The sequence below is a fragment of the Schistocerca nitens genome, chromosome 3, assembly GCF_023898315.1.
Source record: "Schistocerca nitens isolate TAMUIC-IGC-003100 chromosome 3, iqSchNite1.1, whole genome shotgun sequence".
In the NCBI taxonomy this organism is placed as follows: Eukaryota; Metazoa; Arthropoda; class Insecta; order Orthoptera; family Acrididae; genus Schistocerca; species Schistocerca nitens.
In genome coordinates, this window is record NC_064616.1 from 976,546,332 (window position 1) to 976,560,895 (window position 14,564).

Below are 14,564 nucleotides of genomic sequence, written 5' to 3' on the forward strand. Positions count from 1 at the left end.
CCAAAGATGGATGACTTTGTGAAACCTTAATGGCAGACATTTCACAGTTGGTATAGAAATTAATAGTAGCCAGATGAACCATGATACCTCAAAAAGAAACACGTACATTACTTCTATTTGCACGACGATTACGATGACGTAATCAGATTTTCAATATCTTTATTAGTTTAAAGCTTAGTATCTGACAGTAAATTGTACAAGTAACACCCAGCAACGAATTTCCAAAATTTAAACACTTCATCCGTGTTCGTCGATCGACGTGTCTTTAGAAAGCTATTAGTGTAAACCTAAATTGGTATGAATTACAGGTATGTAACTTGAATAGTACATGAGTTATTGGAGGTCAAAGTGACCAATTACTACCGATCGCGTCAAGCCATAAGTGCTCCACACTTACACGATAAAACGGTAGCAGCATGCTTATAAATATATTTATTCATCTATGTCTTTGTTTATATCCGATATGTACTATTCGTGAAGAGATTGTTTAAGTATTTACTGTGTTTAGAAAGCACAGAGACATTAGACTACTGGCCTACCTTTTGTTGCTATTCTTTTGATGTATGTTTATTCAATTTGTCTATGTATTTAATAATGTGTGTGAGAGCGTGTTTATGGTAAAGCTGTAGGAATAGTTATTTAATTTCAAGTTATTCAAATGTAAATCCAGTACTTCGAATGTGTTTCATTACGTTTGTGAATGTGCGTTCGCTTGAAGATATGGCGGGAGCGCTCTAGCCAATCACAGCGCTCGTGAATGGGGAGACTGGATGGAAGTGGGAGGACACGAGGGAGTTCTGGGCAGGACGGTACAGGACACGGGGAGTTCGGAACGGTGCGGCGCGAGGAGGAGTCGCACGGAACACGGGAGCGGGTGCTGGGCGCGGACAGCACAGCGCGACGGACGCACAGTCGGCGGAAAGACGTGGCGTGGAATGGAGCAGTTTGCACGTGGTCGCGAGAGATAGAAATATTTCGGAGCGTCGACCGGTGCCCTTGTGTGATTTCCGTGGCTTCTACAGTGAAGACGTAGTGTGCGTTTTAGAAGTGAATATCTCGCGAGCTGTGTTGTTGTTCATAACTAATTACGTGCTGTATGAATCTATTGTTTCCCTGTTATTCAACTTATATTTTATTTAATTGCTGGCCCATCGACACCAATAAGTGTTTTGCAGAAATATACCGCATTCTCAAAAGTACTTCTACTATCGTACTCATCATTTAAAGTCGTTAAGTTAGTACCTGCAGATTTTATTTAATTGCAATTTTTCACTTATAAATTTATATGTTACTTTTATAATTCCCAATTGCCGAGTGATAGAAACCTTCAACCATTCGATTCACGTGTGTATTCTTATCGTATACTGTAGACTCAGCGGTATTTGGCCTGTAATGCGGCAACTACGTATCCCAGCCCCCAGACAACGAAACCAGCCAAAACTTTTAATATTTCACCTCTGAGTCAGAGGGTGCGTAGTTGTTAGAAAGCTCGCACAGTTAACGTAATTTTTCGTGCTCCATGCTCTCAGTCAAAGCCGATTTGACCGCTTCTGCTGTCTTCAGGAATAACTTCCCATCCAAAGAGATTGGTTGGTTGGTTGGTTGGTTTGGGGAAGGAGAGCAGACAGCGTGGTCATCGGTCTCATCGGAGTAGGGAAGGATGGGGAAGGAAGTCGGCCGTGCCCTTTCAGAGGAACCATCCCGGCATTTGCCTGGAGTGATTTAGGGAAATCACGGAAAACCTAAATCAAGATGGCCGGACGCGGGATTGAACCGTCGTCCTCCCGAATGCGAGTCCAGTGTCTTACCACTGCGCCACCTCGCCCAAAGAGAAAAACGATGCCTTCACCATGTGTGATACAAGACAACTATTTTAAATCGAAAGAGAAATCGTTTCCAAGGTACCTTAAAAGGTGAAAATAAGGTATAAGAATGTGTAGTTGGGGATAAGAACGTAATCATAAATAGTCAACTTAATTGTAATATCCGACACTAGACTTGTGGGTAACAAATAGACCAGACCTTTTTGAGAGTGTTCACCTAGAGACTGGGATCAGTGACCACGAAACAGTTGCAGTAACAATGATCATGAAGATACAAGAGAAAAGTTAGCAGAAAACTAAGCATGATCAGTAAAATAGATAACGAGGACATTATCTTATTTCGAAGACTTGAGATAATATTATTATAATATGCGTAGAAGCTGTGAGTCAAATTTACATGAACAGTCAAACGAGCAGTTTAATTATAGATTGTACAGGCCCCTCTTAGTGTGCAGAAAATATCAAGACCATTCTTAAGAAATTGCATATAATTGACAAGAGGTTAAAAAAAACAAAGCATAAAAAGCAGATAGGCAGATATATTTGAAACAGAGTTGTCTACGTGGATGGCAAAGTACGTATGAAGCATTCAGTAACTACTACAGCAAAACATTATCACATGGCCTGCCTCAAAGCACCTACAAGTTTTATCTGTATATTACGGCTGTATGTGGCATCAGTATCAGTGTCTAGACACTCGTGGACGTGCTAAGAACCGAAACAGAAACGAGCAAAACCAACATCGAAATGTTGAATTCTGCTGCTTGCTGCCATCCTTCAATAACCATACTGCTGCTGAGATGAGGGAAATGGCAATCAACACGAATGGTGTGGAAAATCCTTTAAGCTGCAAAAAAGTTCAAAACGTTGAACATCGTCGTCAACTCAATCAAGAAATACATATTAATGCAGAGTATTGAAGTATATACTGTACTAAACATAGTGGAGGGTACGGCCAGCGGCGGTCAAACAGTGTCAGGCATGAACCTCTGCTGTGTCAGAAGAGGACCAAATGGAGTCCCTGTCAAGTTCTACACACATCAAAAAAAGTTTTGCATCGCCTCGGTTCCGAGAGTTCCGGAACGTGTACAGAAAATTGGAATAGAGATCAACATAAACATCGTTTCCGCCCGTTTTATTGCCCATGAAAACCACAAATTACATGTTGTACCACCATACAGCGAGACCTTCAGAGGTGGTGGTCCAGATTGCTGTACACAGCGGTACCTATGATACCCAGTAGCATGCCGTCTTCTATTGATGCATGTCTGTATTCGCCGTGGCAGACTATCCACAAGTTCATCAAGGCGCTGTTGGTCCAGATTGTCCCACTCCTCAACGGGGATTCGGCATAGATCTCTCAGAGTGGTTAGTGGGTCACGTCGCCCATAAACAGCACTTTTCAATCTATCCCAGGTATGAAACTTCCTGGCAGATTAAAACTGTGTGCTGGACCGAAACTCAAACTGGAGACCTTTGCCTACGGCGGCAAGGTTCGCAGGAGAGCTTCTGTAAAGTTTGGAAGGTAGGAGACGAGATACTGGCAGAAATAAAGCTGTGAGGACAGGGCGTGAGTTGTGCTTGGGTAGCTAAGATGGTAGAGCATTTGCCCGCGAAAGGCAAAGGTTCCGAGTTCGAGTCTCGGTCCGGCACACAGTTTTAATCTGCCAGGAAGTTTCATATCAGTGCACACTCCGCTGCAGAGTGAAAATCTCATTCTGGTATCCTAGGCATGTTCGATAGGGTTCATGTCTGTAGAACATGGTGGCCACTCTAGTCGAGCGATGTCGATATCCTGAAGGGCGGTATTCACAAGACATGCACAAGGGGGGCGCGAATTGTCGTCCATGAGGACGAATGCCTCGCCAATATGCTGCTGATATGGTGGCACTATGGGTGGCATTCACGTATCATAAAGCCGTGACGGCGCCTTCCATGACCACCAGCGGCGTATGTCGGCCCCACATAAAGCCACTCCAAAACAGCAGGCAACCTCCAACTCGCTGCACTCACTGGGCATTGTGTCTAAGGCGTTCAGCCTCACCAGGTTGTCCCCAAACACGTCTCCGACGATTGTCTGGCTGAAGGCACATGCGACATTCATCGGCGAAGAGAACGTGATGCCAAACCTGAGCGGTCCATTCGGCATGTTGCTGCACACATCTGTACCATGCTACATGGTGTCGTGGTTGCAAAGATGGACCTCGCCATGGACGTTGGAAGTGAAGTTGCGCATCATGCAGCCTATTGCGCACTGTTTGAATCGTAACAAGATGTCCTGTGGCTGCACTAAAACCATTATTCAATATGGTGGCGTTGCTTTCAGGGTTCCTCCGGGCCATAATCCATAGGTAGCAGTCAGTAGTGGGACAAAGTTCGTTTCAGTCAATTTGTTAGTGCAGGTTGCCTACATCAGGGGCAGGTATACACTCAGGGGCAAATCATCGTTCACCTTTGATTGACAGTTACTTAAGCTATTGTTCTCCTTTGATTGACAGGTACTTAACCTATTGTTCTGCTAAAAGGATCCTTCCTTTCGATTGACAGGCGCTTAACCTATTGTTCCCCCACCATGCTCCCCCCTCAGGAAACCAGTAACCCACCCCCTCCCTCTCCCTGCTACAGGTACACTTTCAGGTCTGAGTTATTAGAATAGCCCCTCTCACTCTTATCAGTTTGATTGACTCTGTAATTAAATTGATCAATTAATTAACCTCTCCCCATCTGGTAAACCCCCCTCCCCTCCCACACTCCCTCCCAGAAATTGGCAGGAAAAAGACTCAGTTGACTGGTCATTTGGAGGGAAATCGATTGCTGTGTATGGAATATTGTTTAAACAATTTAGGCAATGTATGGAATATTGTTTATTTCAACAATTTAGGGGATTCGAGGCAGTGTATGGAATATATGGAAATTGGTGGAGGGGAAGGATCTCATAACAGGAAATTCTATGGTATATTGTTTATCTATAAAAAATTCAGTTTGTGGGGGTTGGATTTCTATTGCTCATCATTCTCTGCTGTTTGGAAACATGTAGGTCTTGTAAGAAGTAATTACATGGGTCAAAAATGTTGCATAACCTAATGTTTGACACTGTACGCTGGGTGGCTTAACCTAATGTTCGGTCCTTTTTTCAGCACTTAACGTATTGTTCTGTTAAGTGGTTTTCCGTGTCACCCCTATTTCCTTTAACTATTGTCCCGCCTTTGATACCAAATTAAGTAATTGGTTATGTCCTCCCACAATTTTCTGGTACACTTTTCGAATTTCACATGCTTCTGAACGCCATTTCTGGCGCATTCTTCCTTGTCACCCATCCCTTAAACTATTGTAATGCACTTCCTCTTTTGGAGAAAGAGTTTTGTGGAAGGGTAACAACTTCTGGGGGCTAGCACCAAAACAGTGACCGCGTCATAATTTCAGTATGAGGAATCAGTCAAAACAGACGCAGAGCCATCAGTTATTTTGTCACTGTGACAGCTGAGTTTAAATGTAGAGCTCGTCAATCACCTTGGACAGTAGTTTGGAAACTCTCCACAACACAGCAAAACTTTTCCAGTTTCCGCATGTTGTAACTAACTTTTATTTTAAATCATCCAGTGTGTGTGAGGTGTGTTATGGTAGCAGTAGTAACAACATGATTTTACACCATGCGACATCTAGTTTTCTGCGAGAGGCCATGGATCAGAATGTGTTAATGGCAGTTTAGAAACTGGCACAGAACTCGAATTCGTGGGGAAAAACAAAATGTATGGCAGTGTACAAAGCGTATAACAGCAGAAAAAAAACAATGTTTCAAACATCAAGACAGGGTCACAGGGTGTGTCTCTTGTGACTTACAGTATAGTCTGCGGGACCCTATCATCCTCCTACAGTATAGGTGATGAATCTTTAAACTGGTCTGTGCAGTTGATCAACACATGTTTATTTAATAGTATCGTCTCATGTGCTCGATGCCAGCATGCATGCGGTATTTGTTTTCGATATATGGGAGAAGAGAGAATCGGTAAAATTCTTATTGAGTTCTCTATCGGATGGAGTTAGTGGAGCTTTTATAGTTCGTAATTTTTCTCTGTTGGATGGTACAGCATAGCGAAGATAGCATGTTGGGGAGATAGATGTGAATGGGCGCGGATCTGTAGTACTTGTATGTAGTTTGGGGACACACCACAGTGCAGTAGCAAAAATCCCTTCTCCCAGTTCCCGTTTCCATTGAATGGTCAAAACACAGTCTTGTCGCAGTAATGGAGGTTAGCCTGTTTCTACATGGGTTGCAGAAGGTGGTAGACATAGTTTTCTCCGACTCCTACTCAGTTCCAACTTAAATTGGAACGATCACAAGCGTAAAGCTGCAGAAATGCAGCAGTTAAAATATGCATAGGGAGTACCTAAAACGAGGCTGGAATTTTATTGTAGCAGATAGGTTCGAGAAAGGTGACTCATTTCAAGATATGAGAGTGCCAGAAATATGATTCATTAATGGCTGTAATCATTAAAGGACTTCTCCATAGGATCCAACGCAGGTATGTGCTTGAATGGAAAGACTTGATTCCAAATCCCAGACAGCGTTTCTACCTAAAGTGTAGCACTAGAGATCTGAAACACTAGAGTACATTTCTTACGACCTCAATCAGTCCATCATATACTACTATTTGCGAGCCTTCTCACTCTACCATCGCCTGTAACCTAGGGATGGGCTATGATCGCACTCGAGAAACGCGCGACGCGAAGGCAATTTCTCGAGAATGTCTCGGGTACACTCGAGAAGTTGACAGTGCTGCGCTCTCTGATAAATTGCGCAAACCTTCCGTACACGAAGCACTGAGCCGCAGTGGTCGTACGCGTCGTGCGTATGTGCTCGGAAAACTTTGAAATTCTATGATTGATATCAACTGTACTACCGTTATTATTGTGTACTGAAGTATTAGTATATGTCTCATAAGTCAAAAATCGTAGAATTGTTGTTTAAAACAAAGCACAGAATTCGCATGAAACAAAAGCTTTATTCTTACAAAATAAATTATATTGTACATTCTGCATGTATGCATGCATGCTTAAACGTAAAAGAGAAGTGCTATAGCCTTTTATATACAGAAACTGCGTACATGCGTTTACTTACTGAAGAAAGAAAGGAAACAAAAGTCGTTCAGCAGCAGGCATTTTTACATCCCATTGCTGCACTGCCATCGATTTTTGTTTAGAAATATGATTTTATTAACCAATTGGACTTTTAGTCTGCTTCTTTCTTTGTTTATAAGTAGTCCTGTTTTCGAGAATATTCTTTCACTGGGAACAGAAGTTGCAGGTATTGCAAGATATTTTTTTGCCACGACAGCTAGACCTGGGTAACTGTTTTCATTTTTTTCCATTAGTGTAAAGGATTATCCGTGCGTTGTAGGTACGGTTCTTCCAAATATCGTTGTACCTCCGGGTCTATGCTATCACAACCGATTTTCATTAGATTTTTATTGGAAACCCCTTCATCGAAAGAAGCCCATAAGGAACTACTGGCGTTTTGTACGAAATAGTACTGGTGGCTAGTGCCCTTAGCAGCCGAATGAGCCGGCCGAAGTGGCCGTGCGGTTAAAGGCGCTGCAGTCTGGAACCGCAAGACCGCTACGGTCGCAGGTTCGAATCCTGCCTCGGGCATGGATGTTTGTGATGTCCTTAGGTTAGTTAGGTTTAACTAGTTCTAAGTTCTAGGGGACTAATGACCTCAGCAGTTGAGTCCCATAGTGCTCAGAGCCATTTGAACCATTTGAACCAGCCGAATGAGTAGATCGTAATGTCTCTACCACGTTTGTGCACTCTGCAATCAGACTTGCAACGGCATGTTTTGAATGAATGGGATTCGTAAATGGTAAGGTTTTGAATCTTGGGTCGAGAACTGTGGCAACGGCATGTACTTTGTTTGTTTCTATTAATCCTAGCCGGGCTATTAGTGAGTTGTGCAGATGTTGCTGTAGCTCTTGCGTTGTCGTGGTAGCCCACTTCCCATTGCATACGGTTAAGATTAGCAGTCTGATTACTGGAATAGCTTTCAAAAGAGGTATAGTTTTCAGTTGATATTTCACTTGTTACCATTACAAATGGCTCCAGTACACATAAACATTCGCTCAAAATTCGCCACTCGTCAGCTGTGAGGTTCGCTACACCTGAATACAAAGATGATAAACAGGCTGCAATGCATTCCTTTTGCTCCACTACACGTTGTAGCATATAAAACGTACTGTTCCATCGGGTTTCGGTTTCCTGAATCAATTTGTGAACAGGTTTTTTCATTAGATCCTGGATCTCATGGAGTTTTTCATTAGCATTGCAACTTCTTTTAAAATAGCTAACAATTTTTCTGGCCTTTTCCCACATTATGCAGAGCTCACTGTTGCTGTTCAAAGAACTTTTCACAACTAAATTGATGGTGTGTGCTAAACAAGGCACATGTTGCATATCTAAGTTGCCATTGTGAATAAGTTGTACAGCTGCCGTCATGTTACTGGCGTTGTCAGTTGTGATGCTTACAACTTTGTTTTCAATGTTCCATTTTGAAATCACGTTATCTAACGCCTCACTAATATTTCGCTGTATGCTTTTCCGGGAAACGGAATGTCTCGAGAGCTAAAGCTTTCAGGCACCAATTAGTGTTAATGAAATGACCAGTTACAGCAATATATGCCTCACTATTGAGTGAGGCCAAAATATCGGTCGTTAAAGAAACACAAGTAGAGTCTTCCATAGCCAAGTTTACAGCCTCTTTCTGTTTATTGTAATAGTCCCGAACCGTGAGGCTCAACTTTTTTCGATTTGGTATCGAGTATTGTGGGTCCAACAGTGAAACAAAACGTCGAAAACCAGTGTCCTCGACGATTGAAAGCGGTTGAGAATCGTCTGTTAGCATGGCCACTAGTGCTTCATCTAGCTGTTGTTGCCGTTTACTTCCCTCTATGAATAGAAACTTAAGATTTAGATCAGTGCTCCTGCAAGGGGATACGTTATGTTCGACAACTAGTCCAATAAAATTACATATCGTATCGTATCGTGCAAAAGCTAGGATAGTATAGGTTTGATTTTGGGATATGTTGTATGTTATCGGAGTACGATTAAAAAATCAATGTTTAAACGTGGCGGACCGCTTCTGACACTATCCGAACTTTTGAACGGAATTCACCTTTTGTACCATACGTACCTGGATATTTTGTCTGCCTCGCACTATTGGAAGAATGAGCCTCTGTATCCACGGACATCGCTGTTTTATTGCTCGATAAATTGTGCAGTTTAAGATGTCTAGTCATGCCCGTTGTATTTTTTATACATTACGGAGATTTTTACGACAAATGTTGCGAGTAACGTTACCTCCATCCTCCCTAAAGTATTGCCAGCACCATGATGTTCGTTTTCGAGTGTCCATATTGATTTGAATAACAACTTTACTCGAATGAAACCTGAGACATACTAGTTACGAGCACAGCGAGCAGCTAGCGTGTTTGTCTAGCGGCGGCATTCAATTCACAGAACAACAGCGGCGCGGCGTATGTTGTCGCAGCCAACTGGCGCGCAGCGGCACACGCCGCCGAGCCGTTTCTCGTGAGCTTCTCGAGAATTGCTTGAGAACTAGAGGCTCCAGGAATTCTCGGTGTTCTTGAGTCGCCGCGCCTCGCCATCCCATCACTGCTATAACCCAGTCGATATATCACCCAACCTCTGACATGCCATCGAGGCAGAATGTGTTACAAATACTGGAGAAATATCTAGCGGAGGCGGCGTGAGAGATTCGTAAATACCGGTTGCATATCACGCTCCTTAGCCGAATCACTTTCAAAATTCGGTAATTTTATTATGAGGTTGCACCTTCGGCGACGTGTAACCGCGCTGTCGGTCTGATACACTCCGGCGATTAATTTCTGTATTCAGTGTCATGGTATTTGTGTGGAAAGAAACCACTTCATTGAGAGGTAATGCCATACCCCGATTTATAAAGCCAGTACAGCTTTTAACATAGATACTTGTATGCATCTGTAGAACCAAGACCGCTTGTGATGGTAATATGGTTGTGTTTCTTAACATCTCGCTGTTTTTAAGACGATTACGCCTCTCTTTCTAAGAAACAGTGGTACCACTCGCAAGAAAAACTCATGAGACATGTCCACCCACCGTTGATTCTCAGTCAGTATTATTTCGTATCGCGGGCAATCATTTATTGGCAGTATATTATACTTAGTAGTAGGGGGTGTATGATAGGTTCGCCATGAGCATCAGGCTTATAAAGTATGTATTTGTGTTCCGACATGTGCAAAGGGAATGACTACTTCCAGTTGTAAGGAAGGTATGGATCTGATTTGGAATACTGTGATAGCAAAGGGAAGAGTATGTCAAGTCATAAGAATGGTACAGATATTTCTATTTCCAGAGCCACACCCATCAGCAGGGTGTATGTCTGATACTTCGCTCATTGTCGAATGTCGTTCAATTGAGACTGTGATCGTAACATATCAAATACATATGTGACCGATTTCCTAGGATAACTCTGCCTGGGGGTGCTTGGCATGCAGCACCTGTGTCCTGCGGTGGTAATGATTCACATTTCCCATTAATGGCAGGAGCTGTCTGAATGGAGAGGTCTGTTGGGAGTGTAGGAATGTAGCTGACTTAACCGTATTGTCCTCTAGATGGTCGAACAGCGAACTAATACTTACTATGTGTTGGTTAGCTTTCTTGATCTCGTGGAAATCTGAGAAGATTCAACATGGACATGTGTGTGCACTAGCTGGCTGGAGTGGCCGAGCGGTTCTAGGCACTTCAGTCTGGAACCGCGCGACCGCTACGGTCGCAGGTTCAAGTCCTGCCTCGGGCATGGATGTGTGTGCTGTCTTTAGATTAGTTAGGTTTAAGTAGTTTTAAGTTCTAGGGAACTGATGCCCTCAGCTGTTAAGTCCCATAGTGCTCAGAGCCATTTGAACAATTTTTTTTTGTGTGTGTGTGCACTGGGCCATTATTCCCTCCCGTGTAAATTGTTCGGTTGGCTGCTTCTTCACATTTCGCGTCTTTATTTAGTTGAGAGAACATCGATTGTGGTGTGTGCATCTAGCAGGTGAAAGACAGGAAGAAGAAATGTTTGCTGGTTCTCTAGACATGAGAAACACCTTACTTGAGTTTGTAAATTATAGGGATGATTTGGAATCTGTTCCATCACCGACATCGGTATTCGCGAGTGGAAATATCAGTTTCCTCTATTTTTTTCGAGTTCTCACGTAAGGGTCTTTGCAGACGGGATAAGTTTCTAGTTACTCAGTGGTTTACAGCACACTCCACCTTTCTAAAGTTTCGGGTATGTAGAGAAATAACTTCCAGTCTATATCTTCGGAGCGAACGGTAGGATACTGCTATGTGCTTAATATCTAGATGCATCATGTAAATAGTATAATATTATGGCAAAACATGTGAAAATACATGTGTTCTTGTAATCCCAGAGTCTGGAGATGTGTGTACAAAAGCAATCAAGCAAGCAGGTCGCGTGCCAAGCACAAACGATCCCGTCTTTGTACAACAGTTCTGAGAATGACTTCGATCCACTGAGGGCGCTCTGGTCACGCGTTGGGAGTGGATGACTACCCGACCTCGCGAGAAATATCTAGTGCCGTGAGTATACCTACGGTGCATGTGCTCATGCTGTCTGTCTTCACGGTATATGTACGAATGATGTAAAAGGGGCGAATTTGCATGGTGCAGGTTACGAATTCTATGTTAACTACATCGACACGGTACGCAGAGATATATTGCTGGGTTGGAGATTATTCAGACATACATAGTGCCGGCGTACTCTTCGCTGCTCCTACTGTTATAAAGAATGTCACTGTGAAAACTACAGTTAAAGTAACACGATTCTGCAACAGCCATCAAAGATGCAGTTGTGATGTAGGCGACTCGGTATAATCGATATATACCACAACTCCAAGGAGTTTTACATCTTTGATTTAACTGACACTGTAATAGTATTAAGGTTGCCCATAGAGGGCACATCGTAGTTTACCGTGTAGTTTTACACATACTAACTATCTGTTAATCAGACATTTTAAATGAATCAATTTTATGTTATTAGTGTATTTCGTACTTTTATACTTTGACGATAGCGTCATATTATGAACGCTGATTGGCAGTTGTGAAGTAGTGTGAGAGGAAGTAGGCGGAGCCTCTGCATATTTAAGCTCATGCTCAGCACTCATAACCATCAGTTGACTTCGTAGCAGCTGAGGAGAGCTCCGCCTACCATCCTCCAAGGAAGCCATGGGTATAATAAGTTTTATGTTATCTTGTTAAAATTTTGTCGTCATTAGGCACTTTTCATTTTATTTTAAGATTGATCTCTAGTATTTCCTAAAATTAATTCACAGGTATGAAGATGGTTATATAAATATAACCGAAACTGGTCACCTATGTTCTTGAGACATAAGTGTTGTGATCAAGACTGAACTTTAGTTAAAATATAATACTCTATTGATCACTGTTTCCAGAAATGTTTACCAAAATTGTACTTGATAATTAAATAGACACCCTAGCTGCAAACAGGCGTTGATATACTTCACTGGGGACATGTTGAAAATGTGTGCCCTGACCGGGACTCGAACCCGGGATCTCCTGCTTACATGGCAGACGCTCTATCCATCTGAGCCACCGAGGGCACAGAGGATAGTGCGACTGCAGGGACTTATCCCTTGCACGCTCCCCGTGAGATCCACATTCCCATGTCCATACCACTAGATTCGTAGTGCGCCTAATAGATGTTTGCCCATCATACTCATTACATTTTCAACATCTCCCCAGTGAAGTATATCAACGCCTGTTTGCAGCTAGGGTGTCTATTTAATTATCATTTCATTTCTAGCAAAGCTGCATGGTCATCCATGGTATGTGTTCTTTCGGGAACAGATACTACCGTCATATATAGTTAAAATTGTACTTCTTACTCTGCTTTCCAAACAGCAGAGAATGATGATCAAGAGGAATCCAAACCCCACAAACTGAACTTTTTTAAATAAACAATTTACGTAATAAAATTATAAACAGCCGACCAGTTGCAATGGATATATATATATATATATATATATATATATATATATATATATATATATATATATATACTCCTGGAAATTGAAATAAGAACACCGTGAATTCATTGTCCCAGGAAGGGGAAACTTTATTGACACATTCCTGGGGTCAGATACATCACATGATCACACTGACAGAACCACAGGCACATAGACACAGGCAACAGAGCATGCACAATGTCGGCACTAGTACAGTGTATATCCACCTTTCGCAGCAATGCAGGCTGCTATTCTCCCATGGAGACGATCGTAGAGATGCTGGATGTAGTCCTGTGGAACGGCTTGCCATGCCATTTCCACCTGGCGCCTCAGTTGGACGAGCGTTCGTGCTGGACGTGCAGACCGCGTGGGACGACGCTTCATCCAGTCCCAAACATGCTCAATGGGGGACAGATCCGGAGATCTTGCTGGCCAGGGTAGTTGACTTACACCTTCTAGAGCACGTTGGGTGGCACGGGATACATGCGGACGTGCATTGTCCTGTTGGAACAGCAAGTTCCCTTGCCGGTCTAGGAATGGTAGAACGATGGGTTCGATGACGGTTTGGATGTACCGTGCACTATTCAGTGTCCCCTCGACGATCACCAGTGGTGTACGGCCAGTGTAGGAGATCGCTCCCCACACCATGATGCCGGGTGTTGGCCCTGTGTGCCTCGGTCGTATGCAGTCCTGATTGTGGCGCTCACCTGCACGGCGCCAAACACACATACGACCATCATTGGCACCAAGGCAGAAGCGACTCTCATCGCTGAAGACGACACGTCTCTATTCGTCCCTCCATTCACGCCTGTCGCGACACCACTGGAGGCGGGCTGCACGATGTTGGGGCGTGAGCGGAAGACGGCCTAACGGTGTGCAGGACCGTAGCCCAGCTTCATGGAGACGGTTGCGAATGGTCCTCGCCGATACCCCAGGAGCAACAGTGTCCCTAATTTGCTGGGAAGTGGCGGTGCGGTCCCCTACGGCACTGCGTAGGATCCTACGGTCTTGGCGTGCATCCGTGCGTCGCTGCGGTCCGGTCCCAGGTCGACGGGCACGTGCACCTTCCGCCGACCACTGGCGACAACATCGATGTACTGTGGAGACCTCACGCCCCACGTGTTGAGCAATTCGGCGGTACGTCCACCCGGCCTCCCGCATGCCCACTATACGCCCTCGCTCAAAGTCCGTCAACTGCACATACGGTTCACGTCCACGCTGTCGCGGCATGCTACCAGTGTTAAAGACTGCGATGGAGCTCCGTATGGCACGGCAAACTGGCTGACACTGACGGCGGCGGTGCACAAATGCTGCGCAGCTAGCGCCATTCGGCGGCCAACACCGCGGTTCCTGGTGTGTCCGCTGTGCCGTGCGTGTGATCATTGCTTGTACAGCCCTCTCGCAGTGTCCGGAGCAAGTATGGTGGGTCTGACACACCGGTGTCAATGTGTTCTTTTTTCCATTTCCAGGAGTATATATATATATATATATATATATATATATATATATATATATATATAAAAATAATTTTATTACGTGAAACCGTTGCTGTTGTGCAGCTATGTTTAAAATATTAAACAATATACCTTTGAATTTCCTGTTGAGACATCCTTCCTCTCCATCCTTTTCTATATATACCATACACTGCCTTGAATCCCCTAAA

The 14,564-nt window shown here is 43.7% G+C and overlaps 1 protein-coding gene and 1 non-coding gene across 2 annotated transcripts in view; both read right to left on the minus strand.

The window, feature by feature from the left end:
* The window catches only part of LOC126249510 (facilitated trehalose transporter Tret1-like), a 353,193-nt gene that overhangs the window by 75,475 nt on the left and 263,154 nt on the right, over positions 1-14,564 (minus strand). The window lies entirely within an intron of this gene.
* Trnat-ugu (transfer RNA threonine (anticodon UGU)) lies at positions 12,422-12,496 on the minus strand. Its single transcript has one exon. It is a non-coding gene; the product is annotated as a tRNA-Thr (tRNA).